General features: G+C 41.5%; 1 protein-coding gene across 3 annotated transcripts in view; it reads left to right on the top strand.

The window, feature by feature from the left end:
- LOC123971628 overlaps positions 1 to 21,671 on the top strand; it is a 161,581-nt gene that overhangs the window by 47,271 nt on the left and 92,639 nt on the right. For 2 of the 3 annotated variants that reach the window (XM_046050573.1, XM_046050571.1), the window contains exon 4: positions 1,498 to 1,617. The gene's annotated coding sequence lies outside the window, so the exon portion shown is untranslated. Of the gene's footprint in view, positions 1 to 1,497; positions 1,618 to 11,176; positions 11,236 to 21,671 lie in introns of all 3 variants that reach the window. The other variant, XM_046050572.1, reaches the window with a different exon arrangement.

Here is a 21,671-nt window from a genome sequence, read left to right as displayed (position 1 = left end):
CCAGCAGCTTGTTTTTATTCCATCAAATGTCTTTATGAGGTTCTATAAATCATATATAAACAAGATCAGTATAGTTTTCCATCAAATGGAGTAATTATTGTGTAACAAACTATTATAAATAATTGTATTGAAAAATGTACTATATACTGTATATACTGTATATTGTTTGGTGAAATGTCATGTGTATGAATCAGCTTTCAGACAACAAATACAGATTTATGAATTGTACTGATAAGTTAAACATCTTGATATTTCATGATAGAAATATTTGTCTACTCCTACAATGCAAAGTAAGCTAGTTGAAGGTAACGCTGTGGATGACTTTCACCAAAGATCACCTTTTTTTATTCAGTGAATGTCGAAGTGTCAGGCCACATGATCTCCTCATAAATGTGGATGTGTGTTCCTAACTTGAGAAATGTATAAAAGCCTGTGTAAATCCGAGACTTTTGACTGTTTTTGTACTATTGTTAAGTAGACAAAAGCAGATAGGCCAAGCGGATAAAATGTAAAGATTTGAAAGGCACAATCACTTCTCAAGCAATTTTAATTAATTCTCTATACAAGACTTTTTTTTTTTACTAGTATTGACCAAAATTAAATACAAACGAGTAATAAGAGTATGTTTTTGATATTTTTAGGAAATTCATAGGTTGCATCTCCAGTTACATGTAAATACTAGAAAGTCTATTTGATTGGACAGTGCCAGCCAAATTACTGCTCAGACCAGTTCTCAGATAAGCTAAAGGTTTTTCCACCATCCCAGTTATTCCACATCCAGGTACGAAAATATGTCTGATGATGTCTATGTTATCCAAAATAATAATAATAAAAAAAACAGGTAATTTTTCTTTTGTATACATTCACACCTGTTGTGGCCCTTTTCTCTCTGTCCTCCTCATGCTTGTATAAGATATTATTTTCCTGCATATACAGTGGCCAATTTGCCTAGCATGTCCCACATCTCAAAACCTCATTAATATTGCATGATCTTGTTAGTGTCTTCTACCTCTTCTTTACCCCTTCACCCCAACCAACCTTAATGGTGGCAGAAGCTGGAGGGTACATCTGAAAGTCAGCTTGCATCTCCTGCTTTTACCAGACGTGCAGATATGTGATAGGCTCATGTCCATCCAAGGATTATCCTCCCTTCCAAAAAATCATTATAGGGAAGTGTCAAAAGAAATAAGATTAGTCCTCTCTTTTTTCTGTGGTGGAAAACACATTTTATGTGTGATTTTCACCCAAATAAGCTAGGGATACAGATGAGTAGGTTCTTGACAGTTATGAATGAGGACTGTACTACATAAAGGCAATGACAGAAGTAGGAGCCAGTTCAAGTATCAAAAGGCATTTGAATTAATCACTATCAACTGTGTTGTGGCCAATCACTTGACCCCTCATCACCTCGGAAGCAATCCATTACGAATTATTAAAACATTTTCAGTGGTCTGGATTGAACTGGTGTCCATATACAGATTCTCTCCCTCATTACAGCCGGCTGGCAGGGCAGCAGCATCTATATGCGGTGGTAATGAAGACTCCACAGAGGCCAAGGGGAAAGACTACAACGAAGTGGGAGGAGAGGAAAAACAGGTGGAGTGTTTGGAAAAGAAGGTCAGTACTGGAAGTGTAATAATGAAAAGAAATATCTGGCTTATTATTATAAATGTATCTGCATAACTGATGCACAATTTCCTCATTTGAGATTTTGTTTTTTAAAATATGAAAAAAGAAGGAGTTGTGTGTGTGGTGTCTAAGCCTGAGTGCAGACAGACTGCAGTTGGCAGGTGTAGAGCTTGAGATTGCTCTACATGACTAATTCATTATTAACCTCTTGTACTTGACCAGTGAGAAGGTTGTTATTTAGCATCAAAAGATATGCTCTGTATGTTCATTTTGCTGAAAACTCAACAATATTAAGGCATAAAAGGCAGTATGTGCATGAATGTAGCAGAGCTGCAACTAACAATCAATTAACATTATCAATTAATCATATAATTATTTTAGAGTGTAAAATGACAGAAAAAAAGGGAAAATGTCCATTATAATTTTAATTCTAAAACCCACTGTGACAGCTTCAAATATCTTGTTTTATTTGATCAACAGTGCAAAATTCACATAAAACACATATAAACAGCAAAACCTCACAAATGAGAATCTGTAACCGGGATTTTTTTTCTTGAAAAATTAATGTTAATTTACAGTCAAAATAGTTGCTGATTATTTGTCTGTCGACTAATTGATTTATCGACTTATTGTAGCGGCTCTATAATCAGACCCTTATCAAAAAGAACAAAAAAAGATTTTTCTCTATTGGCCCAGATTTTTTTGGATAAGACTTGACTTCTTTCTTTGGATTCCTATAAGAATAAAATAGGAATGCCGCCTGTCACAATGACTGCCTGATGGTTGCAATGACTAAAACAACAATCTGGTTTATGTGGAAACCAAAAGTATCCCTTAATTGCCATAATCCCGTAAATCCATTATGTTCTATGCATATCACGACTGAATCGCAGTCAACATACAGAACTGCTCTGCCACAATTCTCTGTGATGTATGGAGTTTCCTGATGGACAGATAGCTTTACTTGTTGCTGAAGTAACATGCAGCTAACTGCTGCTAACTAGCTGCCATTATTTAATTGGCTCAGTTAGCCATGCAACTAGTGGTCAAATTAGCTTAGACTGTATAAAGGTGTTTAAACCTTTACAAAAGCACTGGAGGTTTTCAGGCCAGGGGTCGGGGAAACCCAGCAGGGAAATGTTGGCGGGTATTGGCGCCAGAAAGGAAACCCGAGTAGGCAACGAAACTGCGCACAGCAAGCTTCCCAGCTTCCCACACAGCCTCAAAGACCAACAGGGAATCCAGTACTGAGATGATTTATGAACTTCTTGATGGACATAAGATCTTGATGGATACCTTTAGGGCTGCAGCTAACGATGATTTTAGTACTCGAAGCTTCCACAGATAATTTCAGCAATTCAATTTTGCTTGTGGTCAGATGCCGTCGTGCTGTTGCGGTAGGTGACACAAGTTTCGTTTTACGGTAGACAGGCTGTATCATTACAGAGTAGCTGTTTTCTTTTAGCTTGAAATAACCCCATACTTTCTTCGTCCCTCGCTATTTTAATAAATGTCCGTGCGAAACAGTAGGCTATAGTTATATGGATTAAACAAAGCATTGATGCAAAGAATTTGCGTCAATGCTTTTTAGTAATCGAATTAATCGATGAATCGTTTCAGCCCTTGATAGCTTTACTTTTTGCGAAACCGCCAAGAGTCACACCCAGCAAAAAACCCCACCTCTGTACCATATTCCCAGTAGTCAAACTGGTCTCAGAGGCTGTGCTCTGTCCCGGTCCAGCTGCCATGTTCATTCACTGGGAGCTGGAACCAGTCTGTACAGAGACTGCATTACAGGGTGAGGCCGTAACGCACATTCAACTGCTGGCTACTGTAAATGCCAATCAATATCTGCAACCAGTCCCTCCCTAGCTTTGTGTTTTTTTAGGAAATACTTATATATACAGAAGCAAATAACACTCCGCTTTCCATTTCATGGAAACTAACATTCCTGTAAAATTCATGCAAAACGCCTATTCAAGGCATATCCAAAGTAAATGTATGTGAATGTAGTTCTTGAACCATTTGAGTATATGCAGGGTTTTGGGCTTCTCTGAAAGATAACACTCTGGAGTGTCTAACCCATAAGTCAGAATGATTGTAAGTGCTACTGGAATTGATTAATATAAGTTTAAACACACTAAAACTAATATATTTTTCATTTCCACTTGAAAATGCTTGCTAACAAATGCATGCAGACAACTATAGGTGGGACTTATTAGCTGGAAAACTCTGTAGGGCCACAGGATAAAGCACGAGCTAGTCCTAGTTTAAATTTCATACCAATAGACAGGTTTTTCTAAGTGTATGTCATATTTTTTCTAAAACAGCACTGCCCCTTGGCGGCAGGCGGCTGCTGCTGCATCGCTCCGTATCAGCTGGTAGCTCGACACACGTGTTTTTTTGCTGGTAGATCATGAACTTCCAACTGGATATCGTTATTTTCAGAATTGTATTGGCTACACGAAGTTCCAGTCATCGGCACAATTGCTTGCAATTGGCTCGGACTACCCATGAAATAATAGGGGCTGGCCTTCCTTACAGCGCGGGCTCTCGTTGGCTATTGAAGGCTGTGAAACGGACATGTGAGCTCCTATTGGGTCGGATTTGGTGTCACTCGAAAGGTCAGAGTTCAGCGGCTAATTTCGAATACAAGATATCGTAGTTGTTTACCATTAAATCGGCATTATTACGGTTATAATGACATACGTCTGCCGGCAAATATGAAATGATGCGGCAGCAGTCCCTGGGGATTTACTGATGGGATGTGTTTTGGACTACATGTTTTTACTGCTACAATGCAGTTTAGTGCATTGTGGTGCAGGAACACAGTAACGTTACTTACTATGGTCTAACTGTTATACTAAAGTGTGGCAACAATCTCATTTATAATATTCAGTCTAGCTCACTAACCGTTGTTGTAATCATCACAAAAAGTTATTGAAAAGCTGGTAGGCTATCTAACGCCGATGTGTCATGTTGTCTAAATGCAGTCAATGTAGCTGGAGTTTCCAACATTTTGTGTGATGTCATCTTGTGTGTATCGGTAACTGTTTTGTTTTGTTTTGCTCATGAGTTCGACACAAGCTTGGGAAGGTAGTGGTCACAATCTGAAACCTCACTGCCATAGGCCACTGAAAACTACACATGGCCCCTTTAAATTCACATCCAAACTCCTGGGCATTGATTTAACAACCCAAAGCTGGTACCCTCCTGTAAACAGTTATCACTTGCACTTGCTTTCCCCGTAACATTAGCTGCCGCTGGCTGATAAACGTTATCAGTATTACTGGCTTGTCCTTTTCTAAAGAAACTTCGGACATTTAGCGATATAGCCTACCAATGCGATGACTACAGCCAGCCAGACAACGAGGTCATGCATGTGAGGTCAAAGACAAGGCTGCCAGACAATATGCACACTCGCCACCAACTGGAAAGGGAGTTCTACTGCAGGTGGTCTACATTTAGTTATTGACAGTGTTGCATGTGAATTCTCTTAGTATTGATCTGTCAAAATAACTGACGGCCTTCAGATTTTAAAATTATTTTGACATAGTTCAGTCCATGACAGAAAATATTCGGTTAACTTGACCCTTGCTCCACGCTGGTTAAGAATGCACAGAAACAGCTGTATTTAAGGAAAAGAAGGCAAAATTCCCGTGCCAAGATCTTGTTAAGCAATAGAAGGCATCCCGACTGGGAACAGCTATACGATGTACACGGCCCAGGACAGGAGGGCTCTGCAGCAGGTGTTTAATACTGCATCATTGGTACCCATGTACCGAGCATGAACACTTCACATCATTTTAGCTGGTGAAGTAATGTTACAAGCCATAACGTTACAACTATAGTATTTTGCAACGGATAACATTGGCAACTGCTCAGCATTAGCCAGATAGCTAATGTTATCTAACTTGAGCCAACTAAAAAATATATTTCAATAATAAAATATTTCACATGCTTTGCAGTAATGTTAGTTTACCTGTCCAGTAGGATGAAAGACAACCCTGACATTGCCTGACATCAATCTGATTCTCTTTTGGCCTGACGGGCTTCAGCCCATAAAACTTTTTTTTTTTTTTTTTTGTCCATACATGGAGTTTGTGTTGATATTTGTGTTGTGCTGGGAGCCAGTTGTTTTTTGGCAGACTCCATTTCGTTATCTGCGGTGTGTGCGGTTCAGAATCAGTAAGCCAGAGGCTCAGGAGTGCCTTTGAACGTCATAGCCTACATAAACCAATGGATTTAGCAGAAAATCCGACCCGAATTCTTCACATAGGAAGTGGCATACAGGGTGTCAAAGGTAACCAACAAAGCTGGCGAATAGTTCATTTTTATGTGAGGTTACAACCCGTTCACAAATAGGCAATAATAAAGTGATTAATGTCATTTGAACTACAATATACATGTAGCCCTTTAAATGAAATAAAGATGAGAGAGAAAAAGAGTAGCTTAAATCTTGACATCTGCAACATCTAAGATGCTAAGATCACTACTATATTAGCCTGATAACGTCTCGGGTTACGTATGTAACCCTTGTTCCCCGAGAAGGGGAACGAGACACTGCGTCGGTGACGACACTATGGGAATGCCTCTGGGCGTGGCAGGGCTGAACTATGAATGAAACTACTAATCCTATTGGTGTTACTAGAACGGTAGTGTGTGATGGCGTAACCGGAGGGGGTATATAAGCACGCTGGCACATAGGACACATTAGCCTTTTCTATGAAGCAAGGCACTCCAGGCGGGGTGAGGTGTGGCGGACCGACGCAGTGTCTCGTTCCCCTTCGAGGGAACTCGAACTGCGTCGGTGACGACACTATGGGAATGAGATACCCACTTAGGCCACGCCGAAACCCTGCCTGCCCCCAGCGTGCAGAACCTGACGGCACGACTAGGAGGACAGCGCACGGGTGCCGGGTGCAGAAGGAAGGTCCAGACTGTAAAACCGGATAAAAGTGGGAGGGGTGGCCCAGCCAGCCGCGTCACACAAATCCTGGAGTGACACCCCTGCGAGGAGGGCCCTAGAAGCTGCCATGCCTTGAGTAGAGTGCGCCCTTACGGCCACAGGTGAAGGCAAACCACGCACCTGATAGGCCAGGGAAATAGTCTGAACGATCCAGTTGCTGATGGTGTGTTTAGAAGCGGGGAGCCCAGCCTTGGGGGACCCGAAACACACGAGCAACTGGTCTGCTTTCCTCCACCGGGAAGACCTCAGAGTGTAAATACTCAGTGCTCTGACAGGGCAGAGCAGATGAAGTCTCCCGTCCTCCACCGTCACATGAGGTGGGGAATGAAACGCCTGCAGCACCGTGGACCCTGCCAGTCTGGCCGGAACCTTAGGGACATAACCTGGACAAGGGTGCAGGATGGCCCTGACCCTCCCCGGGGCAAACTCCAGGCATCGGGGAGAAATCGAAAGTGCCTGGAGATCCCCCACCCTCCTCAGAGAGGTGATAGCGAGGAGAAAGGTCATCTTAAGGGTCAGGTGCTTGGCCTCAGCCGTCTCCAGGGGTTCGAAGGGGGCCTCAGCCAGCGCTTCTAGAACCACTGCCAGGTCCCAGGTGGGAACCCTGGAACGAATCACGGGTCTCATCCTCCGGGTTCCATGGAGGAAGCGCACGACCAGTGGAAGCCTCCCCAAGGGCCCATCATTCAGAGGGGCGTGGAATGCTGCAATGGCAGCCACATACACTTTGAGCGTGGACGGGGAGAGGCCAGCAGAGAAACGGTGCTGGAGGAACTCCAGTATCACAATTACCGAGCAGGTAACTGGGTCCACCGCCCGTTCTCTGCACCAGGTGGTTAACACATTCCACTTTAGGCCGTACATCCTTCTCGTGGACGGGGCTCCGGAACTGAGCAGCGTCTCGACTGCTCCTGTCGTCAGGCCTGCCTCTAGGAACTGGGCCAGACCCATAGCTGCCACAGTGCGGGGTGCGGGTGAAAGATCCGGCCCTCTGCCTGGGACAGCAGGTCTCTCCTCAGAGGGACCTGCCAGGGCGGGCCCTCGAGGAGCGATATTAAGACCGAGAACCACACTCGTGCCGGCCAAAACGGGGCTACTAGTAGTAGACTGACGCCGTCCTGGCGGACCCGCTCCAGAACCCCCGGTAGCAGAGCGACTGGGGGAAACGCATACAGACACAGCCTCGGCCACGTCTGCACCATGGCATCCAGCCCTAGTGGGGCTGGGGGCGAGAGGGAGAACCACAGGGGACAGTGCGCCGTCTCTCGGGACGCAAACAAGTCCACGTCTATGGGGCCGAACTCTTCGCATAATAACTCCACCACCTCGGGGTGGAGTCTCCATTCCCCGGGCCTCAGCCCCTGTCTCGACAGCAGGTCTGCTCCTTGATTCTGGGTCCCAGGGATGTACATCGCTCTGAGGGACAGCAGTCTCTGCTGGGACCACAGGAGGATCTGATGTGCCAGTTTGCATAATGAGCGCAAGACGGTCCGCCACACCTCACCCCGCCTGGAGTGCCTTGCTTCATAGAAAGGGCTAATGTGTCCTATGTGCCAGCGTGCTTATATACCCCCTCCGGTTACGCCGTCACACACTACCGTTCTAGTAACACCAATAGGATTGGAGTAGTTTCATTCATAGTTCAGCCATGCCACGCCCAGAGGCATTCCCATAGTGTCGTCACCGACGCAGTTCGAGTTCCCTCGAAGGGGAACCAGACTGAATTGCCATTTCGCTTAATTCACAACTGTCTAACTATTAACGACTTGTTACATGTAAGTTCACTTACAACTACATGCACAGCTCCTTTGATGTAGCTATCTATGTACAGTAGGAGTAGATAGTTTCTGTAACCTGTAGAAAAATAGTCACCAATGGACACAACACCTTGCAAGATTGAAGTTATACTTGTGCCTCCTTATTCTTCCAATAGGATATTAATCTTTCACCTAAAATAATGCTGGTTGTTACAAACCCATGACTGAACCATTAGTACCAGACATAATTTACATAAAGACTGCATCTCCGGTCTCCGGACAGCGAGAGACCCAGACTGCACACGCAGGCCATCTGTATGCTGAGGCTTCATTCTGTCAGGAAGAAGAACAAGGCCCTTTTGTTTCAGGTTGTGTTAAAGTGTCCAAGTGTTCAAGAGAAATGCTGTTTTCATTGGAACAAAGTGCAAAATGTGAGTCTGCCCCATTAACTGCTCATAATTGCAAATGTAGGTCTGTACAGATATCTTTTTTAAAAATCCCATAGGGCGATTGATATCTCAGTTTAGCGGTCAAATCTGTTTCAGATAATGTTTGAAAAATGACTGAAAGCACAATAAGTCCTTTGAAGTGATATGGTAAATCTACTGACTGCACACCAAACAAGGCATTACCTTTTCTAAGGACATGTGTTTCAATGTGGGGGGAGAATTCTGAGAACTCTTTGGAGATTAAATTTTGTTAATTGCCATCATCCATCAGGCATAACATTCATAAATGGAATAGCCATTGGACATTTAAGATAATGCTCAACTATTATGATGGATCACGGTTTCAGTGCTCGTGTTCAATCTGGTTAATGTCTGAGATAATAATTTAGCTTTAATCAGTCTTATTTTATATTTTTTAAATCACCACTACCTCCTGAGGCACCCAAGGGTTCCTGTGGTCCACAACTAATAACACAGCAATTTAAAGCAGACATAATTTAACTACTAGACTACATTCTCTGGACACAGTCTTTAACAGTAGTTTTAAAAAAAATTAACACGAGTCTGTCACAAATTAGTTACAGTAGGTCATTTATTTGGGTGCTATAGTTTAAAAAAAGAATAGTTTTATGTTAAATTAAACCAGATTTATTTAATGGTCCACCACAGCCAGCTAAGACATTAAAATGCTGTGTACATATTAATGCATCTGTAATCACATCATCATAATAATGTAACGTTGACAGGTTATTTTGCCTGCATAGTGACATTTTATTTTATATTATATATTTATTTAATACTTAAATATGTACGTTTACTTAAACATCTCCTCTACACATGTTTAAGACATACAAATACTCTGCTTGGAATTAATTAATTAATAATAGTGTCTGATATGGTTTTTCCACAGAAACGTTTATTTAAATCTTCTCCTTATAGAGAGTGTATGCAAGTATTGCAGGTTCCAAAAGTTGAACAGCTGGACATGTGATATCTTCTTCATGTCTTCTATGGGTGCTGGAAGCTTCGGGTTTCCACATCACACTTTTATTAGTTACATATTGGACCATAATTGGCTCCACACTAGCTGTGATGTCACAACCCTGTTTGTATGAACATCTGTTAAGCAGAGATTTAAGGTGAACACAGAGAAGCTTTACCCCTTCAGCAGAAAAAGTTGTTTTATGTCAAAGTGAAGTAATAATAAGCATAGTTTAGAGGTACAAAAACCGAAAAATCTTTAATTGCTCACTAAAACTAATCAATCTGAAATATGCATGGCCAGTATTCACTTAATAGTGTTTAGTATGTATTTGATTGAGCAGTGACCACCACAGCTGTTTTAGTGTTAGATATAGTTAAATATCAAAGTCGCTCCACTGAGGCATCAAAGCTGATACTCATACACTAAAACAGATTTCTTCTTCTGCATCTGTATTCTGATTTTCTAATTTACTTTTTTGTGATGTGGAACTTAACATACTACACAGGGTATATGTATTATGGGTGAAAGTTTACACCATTCATGCACCATCATTCCAGTTTGACTTTCAAAAGACACATGTGTCAGTGTCAATAAATGACAGGCAGGTGGAGCTGTGAGCAAAGTTAATCTCAGAAAAACTCTGAGTAACATTTCATTTTGTTTTTTGTTTTCTCAAACAGAGAGACGTGTTGATGCTTTATCCCTGAGAAGGTTCCTTCTTATAGATGGAGCTTATTACTGTGCAGCCTGCTTCCACACAGTTAGGTCTAACATCAAGGCCATGCTTCTCTGCACTTACTCCATATCTGGCATAACTAGAGGGTAACAGTCTCATTTTAATTGATATACTTCCACATCTCTGCTTTTTCCTGTGTATTCTGACACTACTCCTGGTTGGTGATGTAAGTGACAGTGTGGAGAGGCGCTTCTAATCTGGAGGTGGCAAATAATCAGAATAATTTGGATGCTGTGTGTGTGTGTGTGTGTGTGTGTGTGTGTGTGTGTGTGTGTTTGTGTGGGGCGATGGCCTGCATGTACTGCTTGTCATTTTTTCAATTACTCGAGCTGTGGTTAAATGTTCATTTTCAGCAGTCAGCCCGGAGCAAAAACTACTGAGCCCCATTAGGTTTTACCCACAACCTCACACTCATTAGTTTTCTCCGGTCAGACGAGAGTGAGGAAGAAGCTGGGCCGGCCTTTCTAAAGAGGTCAGGGTGGAGTCTAGTCCTCTGTACAGCCACAGTAGAGATTGTTAAGGAGTTTCCAGCAAGTATCCTACAAGAGTAAGATTGCTGTGAAGACTTGGGTGACCTTTTTAAGGCAAATCAGCTCACAGTCCTAATTGAACTCGTTTTTTTGTCCCTCTTCCTCTTTCTCTCACGTGTAGGAAACTCCTGACCTATGAGAGAAGCTGACAAACATGAGGACACAATACGACAGATTATAGTTATGTTTAAATCCACATTCCACAAAACAGAAATGTACTTTCTCTCCACTACTAATAGGCACGGGGGCCTTTTATCTTTCCTCCTGCATCTAGCATGATGCTTTGAGAGGAGTACAGGCATCATTAACCAACGTCCTCTGTTTCTATTGACCTGAGGGATCCTGTCTTGATTTTGTGCCGCTATGGCTCTGCCAGCTAAATGGAGGTTAAAGGGAGATTGCATCCATTATTGAGGTATTCAATTCAAATGTCACCCGTTTCCACTTGGCACTGTTTTCTCTTCCCTAATGTTTGCTCTGGGCATTGGTGGTGGTGGTGGGTGGACCACTTTTTGCGCCTTGTTGTCTCAGCACTGAGAGGGACTTTTTTTAGCAGACATTAGCGGGGACAGATTCAAGGTGACACTGCTGTAAGTCTCGTCACTTCACCTTGCACTCTGACACCTGGACGTTCTCTCGTACTCTCTCTGCATGGTTAGTATCCTCCTGAGTACAGGCCTCTAAAACAAGGCTGATTGTAACTATTCATCATCTAGCCTCCACTTAATTGGACCAAAAGTAGATTGTAGGGTGGCACAAGCCTCTCAGGTGGGTGTGGACAGAATACAGTTCAGATAAGACACTGAAAATACTTCAGGTGCTCACATGGAATAAACCCACTTTGTCTCTAAGTGCAGGTTACCTATTTTGGCCACTACAGACTCGGCTTTCATTACCCGGTTACCCTCCTGTCAGTGTAATTCAGTCCTATCATCCCTCAACCCAGTTGAAATTAACAGGTAATTTGTAAATGTCACTTTGGGTTAGACACCTCATTTTCTTCCTTTTCCAGCAATCCACCACCCACAAGCTAATTTTTCTTGTCTTTTGTATAAGATTTTCATTCACAAATAGAGTTATGGTCCACTAAATAAATGAGAGTAATTGATGAGGGGAAAAAAATTTGATTTACCGTAACCTATTAGAGTCAATCAATGACATACTACCCAGGATTCCTTTAGTTACCGTAATGCTGCGTGTCTGCCTGATTCTGAAGATGTTCTTTTGAGAAGTGAAATTAGATGTGAGGAGATGGTAAAGGTACTGTGTCTAATTTCTTTTCACACACACACTCAGATTTTCAGGAAGAGGCCCTTTATTAAGTCAGGGACAAACGAAAAGTTTAACCTTAAGTTAAAGACGTCTTAAAGGGGCTATATGTAAGTTTTTGAATTTAATAAATCAAATTTTCATTGTCTTATTGTCAATGGGCTCAAAACTCACTTAGAAATGAAGCACACACCTGTGTTCTCCGTTGCTTGCATCAGCCACTATTCTGCTTTTAATGTGAGGTCTCCGGGTCGGATTCAGCCCTGTGCGCGCTCCCTGGCCTCTCTCAGACTACAGCGACAAGACGGCAGCTAACGACCGCTAACGACATGCAGTCCACTAACACCATAAAACAACCGTCTCACAGCAAAACACAGGCTTATAAGGATACAAACAACAATAAAGGTATATGTGCTGAAGCCCATCAGACCAAACAGGTTCAGTAGGAGCAAAGTGAGCATTAGTAAAGCTGGAGAAACAGAAAGTCACGTTAGCTCGCCGGCTAACACCGAGCAGTTCCTAATGTTATCCAGTGCAAAGTTGTATCGCTTTCCACATTACTTCACTAACGCAACCCATATTACTATCCTGTGTACCACAGATATTATGTCAAAGTGTCAAAGCCTGCAAGAAATGATGTAACGGTAAAAAGCATGTGGAGCAATTTGTTTACTATCCTCCATCCAGCCAGGAGCAGCCAGCTAACGCTACATTAGCCGCTGCCACTGTTTGCTTCGTAACGTTCAATTTAGATTTATTGCCTTTTACCAATACTCAGGTACACAGCTTCTCCACCTCTCAGTCGCTGTAACTAACATGACCCACATAATATACAACCCAGAGGAAGAGCCATCCACTGACACTACAGTAAATTTACTTACTGCGGTCTTATTATTATAAAGTGTGACACAGTCTTGTTAGAATATTCAGCCCAGCTCACTACCCGTTTCATTATCATCCAATACATTTAGCTGTGCTGATATTGCTGAGCCTCCGGTGAAAGATACACAGATAGTAAAGATAGTTACTGAAAGCAGCAGGCGAACTAACGATGTAGCACGTCGGCTAAATGCAGTAAATGTAACGTTATCATGTAATGAGTGCATGGATTAGTTCAACCTGCAGCTGATAAACCTATTGCTGTAATGTTGCAGTAGGGGTTTACCTGAGTTTCCAGCATGTTGTGTGAAGCAGTCTCCCCGCCTGTCTATAGCCGCTGTCACTCTGCCTTTTTTCCCCGTGAGGATTGTGCCGATTGGTGTCTCGCTGCGCTGAATGAAGTAACATCACGGTGCCAGTGTTGATCTGCCTCTGAGACGGGAACATTTAAGTAACAGAGCCTGAACATGTCTGTGTGAAAATGCATGCATGTGTTTCTGCGTTTATTGCAGGATTTCTGTATGAAAGCGGTTGTGTTTCAGATTATCTTCGCTCATGATTTCAAGCGAGCACGCGTACGAGTTCACGCCTGGTTGCAGTCTTAAAACCGCACTGCTAGTGGCCGCTGAAAACTCCATAATGCCCCTTTAAAGCGGAATGACAGGTTTATTTGAAGTACGCATTTCATACACGAATGCAAGTCAGAGTGTATATAATGTGTTGACAGCTGAAGCACCAAATGGCTGACAAAGTTAGCAACTAGCTTCTGTGTATGCCAGATGTTTAAAGAAACTTTACCATATCAATTTATATTATGGTATTATTATAACATCTTGTGCATTACGTGTTTCTGTTCATGTTTTTTCACCAACTGCTGTTAGCTGTAGCTGGCAGCAACTTGTGCACCAATCTTGCATTTGGAGTCTGTCTGTGAATCTGTTTTTATGACAGGTCAGATTCTAACTAATCTCAACAACACGTCCTCATACATAATTGACAAAATAGGTCGATTGTCAAGTGTCCCAAAAAGACGTATAAGCTGTTTTCTAAAATGACATCCAAGTTCATACTGCAGGCTAAAGTTTTTTTCCGGATTTGAATGTCATGGAGAAGACAGAAAGTTGTGGACATTTGTCATAATTCGGGAGAGATGTGACCCCGGGAGTAAACTGGGAGAGGGCAATGAAATTCTTAGTCTCCTGTGAAAATCGTGAGGGTTAGCAAGTAGGGGCTAACCGGAGCTAACCTCTGTGGCTCCTTGTTTACCTCTGTAGGACAGCATGCTGCGTGTGATGTCGTTTTATTCTTCTGCGCATACGGGGTACTTTCAGGCCATGGACAGTTCACACTGGAGTCTGATATGGGTCATAGTTAAACAATAATCCCCATTCATTGAGAATTACTTCAGTCACATTGTGACCTCTACAATTGAAAGAGCACTATATATAGCACACACCTTACTTGACCATCTCTCAAGATATCATTCACGCTAATTCCCCAATCAGTCAGTGCATCGGCTAAGTGAAATTCAAGACTTATTTCACCATGTGATACCCGTGTGCCTCCAGCCTAAAAGCCTCTGTGTGATTGATAAACACAAGAATTGAGCAGACATTTAGACTGGGAGAGGGCCTCTCATTAAAAATATGGTGTCCGTAATGAAGAGGAAATAGAATTAGCACTGAGAAGGATGAAGGGGAGCAAATTGCTGTAAATATTGTAAAGACTGATCGGCAACCTCCTCCTCCAGCCACAGCAGAAAGTCATTATGTGGGTTTTGGATATAGGTTCCCCATGACCGCATATTTATTATCTATCTAAATAGAATCACTTACCTCTGATGCTGGCTGTGATAGCCAGTCACCACAAATATCAGTTCCCCCTGGTGCCTCTGCTGGCAATTTTTACATAAGGCCAAATGATTATGCGCACAACCAGACAGGATTGCATTTTGTTGTTAACTTGATTCGTGTTTTCCTATGAGAAATAACCATGTGTGAGGGGGATTTTTTCCCTTTAACAGTGTAAACTCAACACTCTTTGACATTCTCCATGGTGAAAAATGAGGTTGGTGGTAGAAAGTCAGTGTACTTTTTAACAGGGGAAGAAAAATTTGTTGTATTTTCATGACGGCCATTTGACCATAAGCCTCCTCCATGATCCCATATCTTTATTCACTGTACCTTATTTGCCAGTATGGTGCAATTTAGCTATGTTTTTTTTTTCTGTGAAGCCATTGTTCAGGCATTAAGAGTTATGGTAAGAAATATATGTATTACAACTTGGGATTCAGCACAATGCCTATTCATGAAGGCAACATATGCAGTGCTCTAAAGCATGTATGCACATAAGTATTGGCCCATTTGTCAAACCAGGAGAGCTAATTATCTCATATTGTGCGATATTGTTTTCAAGCCATGCATTTCATTTTGCAACATTAAAACATACGTGGTGGAGGCAGCAGAAATGGTTTCCATGAGTATGAATGCATTAGAAAATTTTGGGAGGGGATGTTGTATTAGAACTCCACAGGGATATCAGCATGCTGCACCTCTTTTGGTTTGTCATTCATCTTCCTCCGCGAGGGCGGAGAAAGAACCAGTGGGTAGTGACGCCTTCAGCCAACTTGGCAGGTTAATGAAGGTAATTTGATTTCATACATAATGGCTGCCCATGCCACGCAGGGCTTAATTGCGCTCGGTGTCTGGGCGTCATTTCGTGGTACCAGCCGAGGCCCTGTGTATTTCCTGAAGGTTGTGCAGAGGCAAACAAGTTCCTGATTCAAGTGAGATGGAACTGATAGCTCTGTTTCATCTGTTAATAGTTTATGTTATTTCCCAGGCAGCTGTGAGCTCTGTCGGCACAGTGTGATGGCAGAGCTCGGTTTTAGTGAATCAAGAAAGTTCATTACTACATAGCAAACAAACACCATAGTAGGGCTTACAGTCCTGAGATGACTCGAAAAGATCACGCTGGTGTTCACTTGGTCCTGTTTGTTACATCTTGATTGGATCCACGTGAATTTGCTGTTGGTTGTTGGAACTTTCATTCATCTTAGACTGCTTTTCATTTTACTTGTGTCAACTGTTTAAATTTCCCTCTTAATGTGAAATAATTGTGCTTATGAATAATATACTATCTTAATTTTCTATCAGTATGTACAGTGTATAGTGAGGTAATACATGTTTGGAGATGCTTTTCACAATCTGTTATTGAGAAATCTGTCAGTTTGTACCAGTCCAGACTGACAGTATTGTTATAATTGTTAAGTCTATAATTCATTCGATTTCAATTTCATTACATTTCAATCTGCTCGATAGTTGGATGATAATGACAAGGTGTGATGACATAACAAGCATAAAGCCAGTAGCAGTGACATCTTTGATGCAGTTTGAAGCTGTCCTCGTGTGGATATGGAAACCCAAAGTGGTCAGTGTTAAATAAATAAACAAGACATTATGAAAAGAATGGAAATTTGTTAGTTCTCTGTATTTAGCCCATCCTAATAAGGAGCAGTGGGCAGCCATTTTGCTGCACCCAGGGAGTAGATAGGGTTCAGGGCCTTGCTCAGGGGCACCTTCGGCAGTGGTCCGTGCTGGACTCGAACCAATGACCCTCCAGTTCCGAAGCCAAGTCCCCATGGACTGTGTTAGTGCCGTCTCCTTAATATAAAAATGATCCTATGACTAAATACACACAAAATATATAATATAACCAAGGAATGTGAAATAATACATTAAACTTTGAAAACTCGTTATTATAAAATGTTATTTGATCCCACTTGTTTTTTAGCAGACATTTTGATTTAATTGTTTCATGTTTTAAAATGTTATTTATTTCAGTCTTTTTCATTCACCTTTTTAATTTCTTTCTTTCTTCTTCATAATAATTCTAGACCAAAGCAACAGTCAGCTGCAAAACGGGCTCTGCCCCAATTGTCTTGATTGACAGACAAAGACTTCCTGCTGAGAAGTGGCATTATGAAAAATGAAACTCTGGCAAAAGGACATTTTGAAAAGAAAAACTGCTGGGATTGAATAAAATTTACCAGCAATTATTTAAAAATATAAACCTATAAACTGTACATATAAAAATATGGAATTGGCTTTGCTTTATTAAGTTGATGATACACAGAGCAATTTTTAAAGCAATGGTGCTGGGCAATGTTGCCATCAATGGTAATGAGTCAAGATTATTACTGTAATCCCCTTCCTCCACCACTCTGCCACCCGTCCCTGCCACAGCTACATAGTCAGATTTGCCACCCACATGATTGACCAGCAACATTGCTCAAAAAGTTGCCCCCGTGTATCATCAGCTTTAGGTTCTCTAACAATAAATAAATACATAAAAAGTATGTATAAATGCAGAAACACTACAATTAACACGTAATTGGTTGGACAATGCGCAATGGAATCAAATCCTACATGGGATATACATATTACACGGTCACGTAGTTACTTTTGTTCTGAATGTTTGTCATCAGATGATCAGAATCAAATGAAATCACAAAATAATGGTAAGTTGGATGGAGTCCGAAGTACTCCATTCTAAGTTAATAAGAGATTTTTTCTCACCCTATAATTGGATCTTAATCAGCATTGGGGTGCAAGCCATTTTCCTAAAACCTCTTCATTTGATCATTATCTACAAAGCTGTTGTAGATATTATAGGCCATATTCCTTTACTCTGCCATACAATCTAAATGGATCTTGTTTCAAAGCCTCAAGGACAGTCTGTGATGAGCTTGACTAGATTGCACTTTCCTGCTTATCTTCATCTACAGAGATGTCTGTAAACATCATAATGCAAAGATCAAAATAATGTTGTGTTTCACGGGTCACAAATTAAAATTGTAGTTCTTCATATCAAAGAACTTCTAAATACCATGCAAATATATTGAAGCTAACCATGACTAACAAAACTGTCACGTCAAAACCTGTGCATGAGACATCCAGTTGTAGATATGACAGTTACATTTAGTGACAATGGCCACATACCTAAAATTAGGTATTAATTAAGATCAGTGATGACTGCTATCTAGCTGTATGGTAATGTCAAATTGCTGGTAAGACCGTGTCTGCCAATTCAAGCTGAATATATCATATATTTCCCCCAGTAGGTTCTGTAAAGTTTGGATTCACACAATTACCACTTGGGGTGGAATAAGGTGGATATTTTGGCTCTACATAGGAACTGCTATGCTTGCTTGCTAATGAGTCATCCTGCACTCTCAATTGCAGTATGTAGTGTTCAGTTGTTACCAAAATATATATTTCCTCTCAGCTACTTCACAATATTTACATGCAGCAGCAACTGCAAAAGTACCCCCTGGTACAAGTACTTCTGATGTGGAATTGCTGATCTGAGTGATCCTGTTTACAGCTCTCACTCTTATTTTGGCTGCTAAGCTAATGTTAGCTAACACTGTAATTTCACAGACTAATACAACAAAGCTGCTGCTCAGCTCTGAATGTGCTGGAGATCCTCATTAAGGTGATTCAAATGTTGATGTGAAGTATAACCTATCTGTTAGCCTTAGCTGTCAGCAGGCTTCTCCCTGCTGTAACGATGGGATATTTCATGTTTAAAATGGGAACGTGAATCTTTCTTCAGATTTGTTAATACATTGTTTTTGAACTGAATGAAAACATGGGCTTATACTAAGAATGAGGCAATTGCAAGGAGTTCAGTAATCAGGGTGACGGACCTTGTAAATTTAGAAATAAAATCAAATTACTCATGTACAAATTTTATGTTGCACAGTGCCGTTGCTGTTGAGTTGTATAAACAGGTATCTGAATGTGCTGTAGCTTTATTTACGAGTCTCTTCAAGTGTTTGAAGAGTTCATACTGGACAGATTTTAAAGGGTTGTTGTTGTGGGCTAACAATGAGGCAGTGCTTGCTGGATCATACAGTATGTTGGCAGGGTGGAGTCTGTGCTGCATGAAGATTTACGCCAGCACACAATAGCTTAGAGCCAAAATAGACCATGAGTATGGCTGTATGTCACCTTTGAACCTCATCAGGCTCACAATCACCAAAATGTTGTTTGTATTGGCTATTCTCATTGTCCTCCCAACTGTATAATCGAGAAATCGAGAGCCACTGGACTCAAAAGTGCAGAATGGATAAGGACTCCTACAGATTCTCATAACACCTAGCTAAAAGCCTGGTACCTCTCACCTTACTGACTACCTTTACAAGTGGCTGTATAATTAGCAATAACAGTCCCTCACATAATGTGTGTGTGTGTGTGTGTGTGTGTGTGTGTGCCGCCAAGTCCACCATTAAGCCTTTGCTATTTCCTTTACAGTCCCAGTATTTGGGCTTAACATTTTACATGTTGTGTTTAGCTGTTACCTTAATTTAGACTAACCGAAGAGTTTGATTTTTCTCAACTACATATTTCAGTCACTGTCAGAGCACACATTAAAGTCAGTGGAACAAGCAGAGGCGTATGGAGTCAGATCAGTCTGAATATGAATTAATGCACACAGAAGAAAAACATTTTCGGGACTCTCCACAAAAATATTTTTCAGTGCACACATATATACACACACATATCCATCCATCCATCCATCCATCCATCCATCGTCAACCGCTTATCCTGCATACAGGGTCGTGGGGGGCTGGAGCCAATCCCAGCTGACATCGGGCGAAAGGCGGGGTTCACCCTGGACAGGTCGCCAGTCCATCGCAGGGCCACACATAGACAAACAACCACTCACAGTCACATCCACACCTAAGGACAATTTTTGCAGACACCAATTATCCTAGCCTGCATGTCTTTGGATGGTGGGAGGAAGCCGGAGCAGTGCTAACCACTGCACCACCGCGCCACCCTACACACACACACACACACACACACACACACACACATTTATTGTTATATATAAATGTAAAACAAATCCACAAATAAAAATAGAAGGTTCACAAATGATTGGCGGCCTGTCCAGGGTGTACCCCACCTTTCACCCGACGTCAGCTGGGATTGGCTCCAGTCCCCCACGACCCTGTACGTAGGACGAATCTTTCTGTGTGCATCCATTAATTGTGAGACTGATCTGACTCCGTAGAGGTGCAAGTATTTAGACTAATTAACCTTTTCAAAATCAGCGAATCCAAGAATGATATTGAGTGACAGGCAGAAAATAATAAATGAATATGATCAAAAATAAATGCAACACAGGCTTTGTAATGGGCTGGAGCACATCTTTGATGACAGCATTAGCTGACATTGCCATACTGGTATTGTTCCCTGTTTTCTGGAACCATGCCAAGTTAAAGATAATGTAGTAATGCAATAGTGTAGAGTGTTGAGTGGTTTTTTGGAATGAACATTTTTTGCTTTTAGTTGAATATCAACAACATGAATGTAAGACCTGGTGGAAAGAGCTGTGGCCTTGACCGATATTCAGCTTAATATTACACGTCTTTTTCTTGTTTAAACAAGAATATTTTCTATTCCCCACAGATTGTTCTTGGAATGTCTGCTTTATTCCAGTAATGTGTTGGACTCAATATCTCAAAGACATTATTTTTTCATAATGTCTCAACACAATATCTCCATCTTGTTGGAAGAGGTTGGGATGATCCACCTCAGCTTGGCATTACCTACAATCATGACCAGACATCATGCTTGGTAGCATGTGGGAAATGTGTGTGCTCTGTTCAGATAGATGTAACCTAAGCATGATGTTTGAGATGTGGAAAAAGAAATCAACTGTGATCATTTTCTAAGCTAATCAAATTTACAAAATACTTACATACTCAGTGTGTTTATGTGTACAATTTATGTAGTTCGTATTTTCCAATATTTCTTTATGAACCTGATTTTGTAATCCTCTGCCTCTGCACGAGTTCACAGTGACTGGGTAGTCACGTCAGGCCAACAATTTTTCAAATATAGAAACTTTCCTTTTATAAGGTCAACATTCATGGTTGTTTGGCTCCATAATCTACCATAAAGCCAAAGCCAAAGTCCACTTCTGAAAATGGCTCATTAAGATTTTGATCAATCTTGTGCTTTCGGTGAGACAGACGTAGGAAATGCCATCAGAAAATTGCATTTCCCAATGACATTAGGCGCCCAGTTGACCATCCAATTCCATGTGTTTCTATTGAGATGTTAAGATCTGATATCATTTGGGTCAGAAAACCTGCTTTTTTTCTCTGAGTGAGGCAATTAAATTTCCTTGATGGTCTCTGAGAGCACTTAGCTTAAGAGAATACACTTTTAAATCAAATAGCTTTCAATCATCTCAAATCATATTTGGGAGAAATCTGCCCCCGAGTGTAGTGTCACATGCAATGCTACTGAGCATGTGACAGGCTCATGCTGAGATAGGCGATGTTGGGAAAGGTTATTGTGCATGTCTCTGTGGGCTGTGCATTGGCTGCGACATGTTGTTTGTCGGCGGTACGATGTAACTTCATATCAAAGACAGGACAGGATAAGAGAGGC

Source organism: Micropterus dolomieu, linkage group LG05, assembly GCF_021292245.1.
Source record: "Micropterus dolomieu isolate WLL.071019.BEF.003 ecotype Adirondacks linkage group LG05, ASM2129224v1, whole genome shotgun sequence".
NCBI classification, from domain to species: domain Eukaryota; kingdom Metazoa; phylum Chordata; class Actinopteri; order Centrarchiformes; family Centrarchidae; genus Micropterus; species Micropterus dolomieu.
Note: the sequence above shows the minus strand (reverse complement) of the source record. Positions and strands in the feature narration are given on the sequence as shown.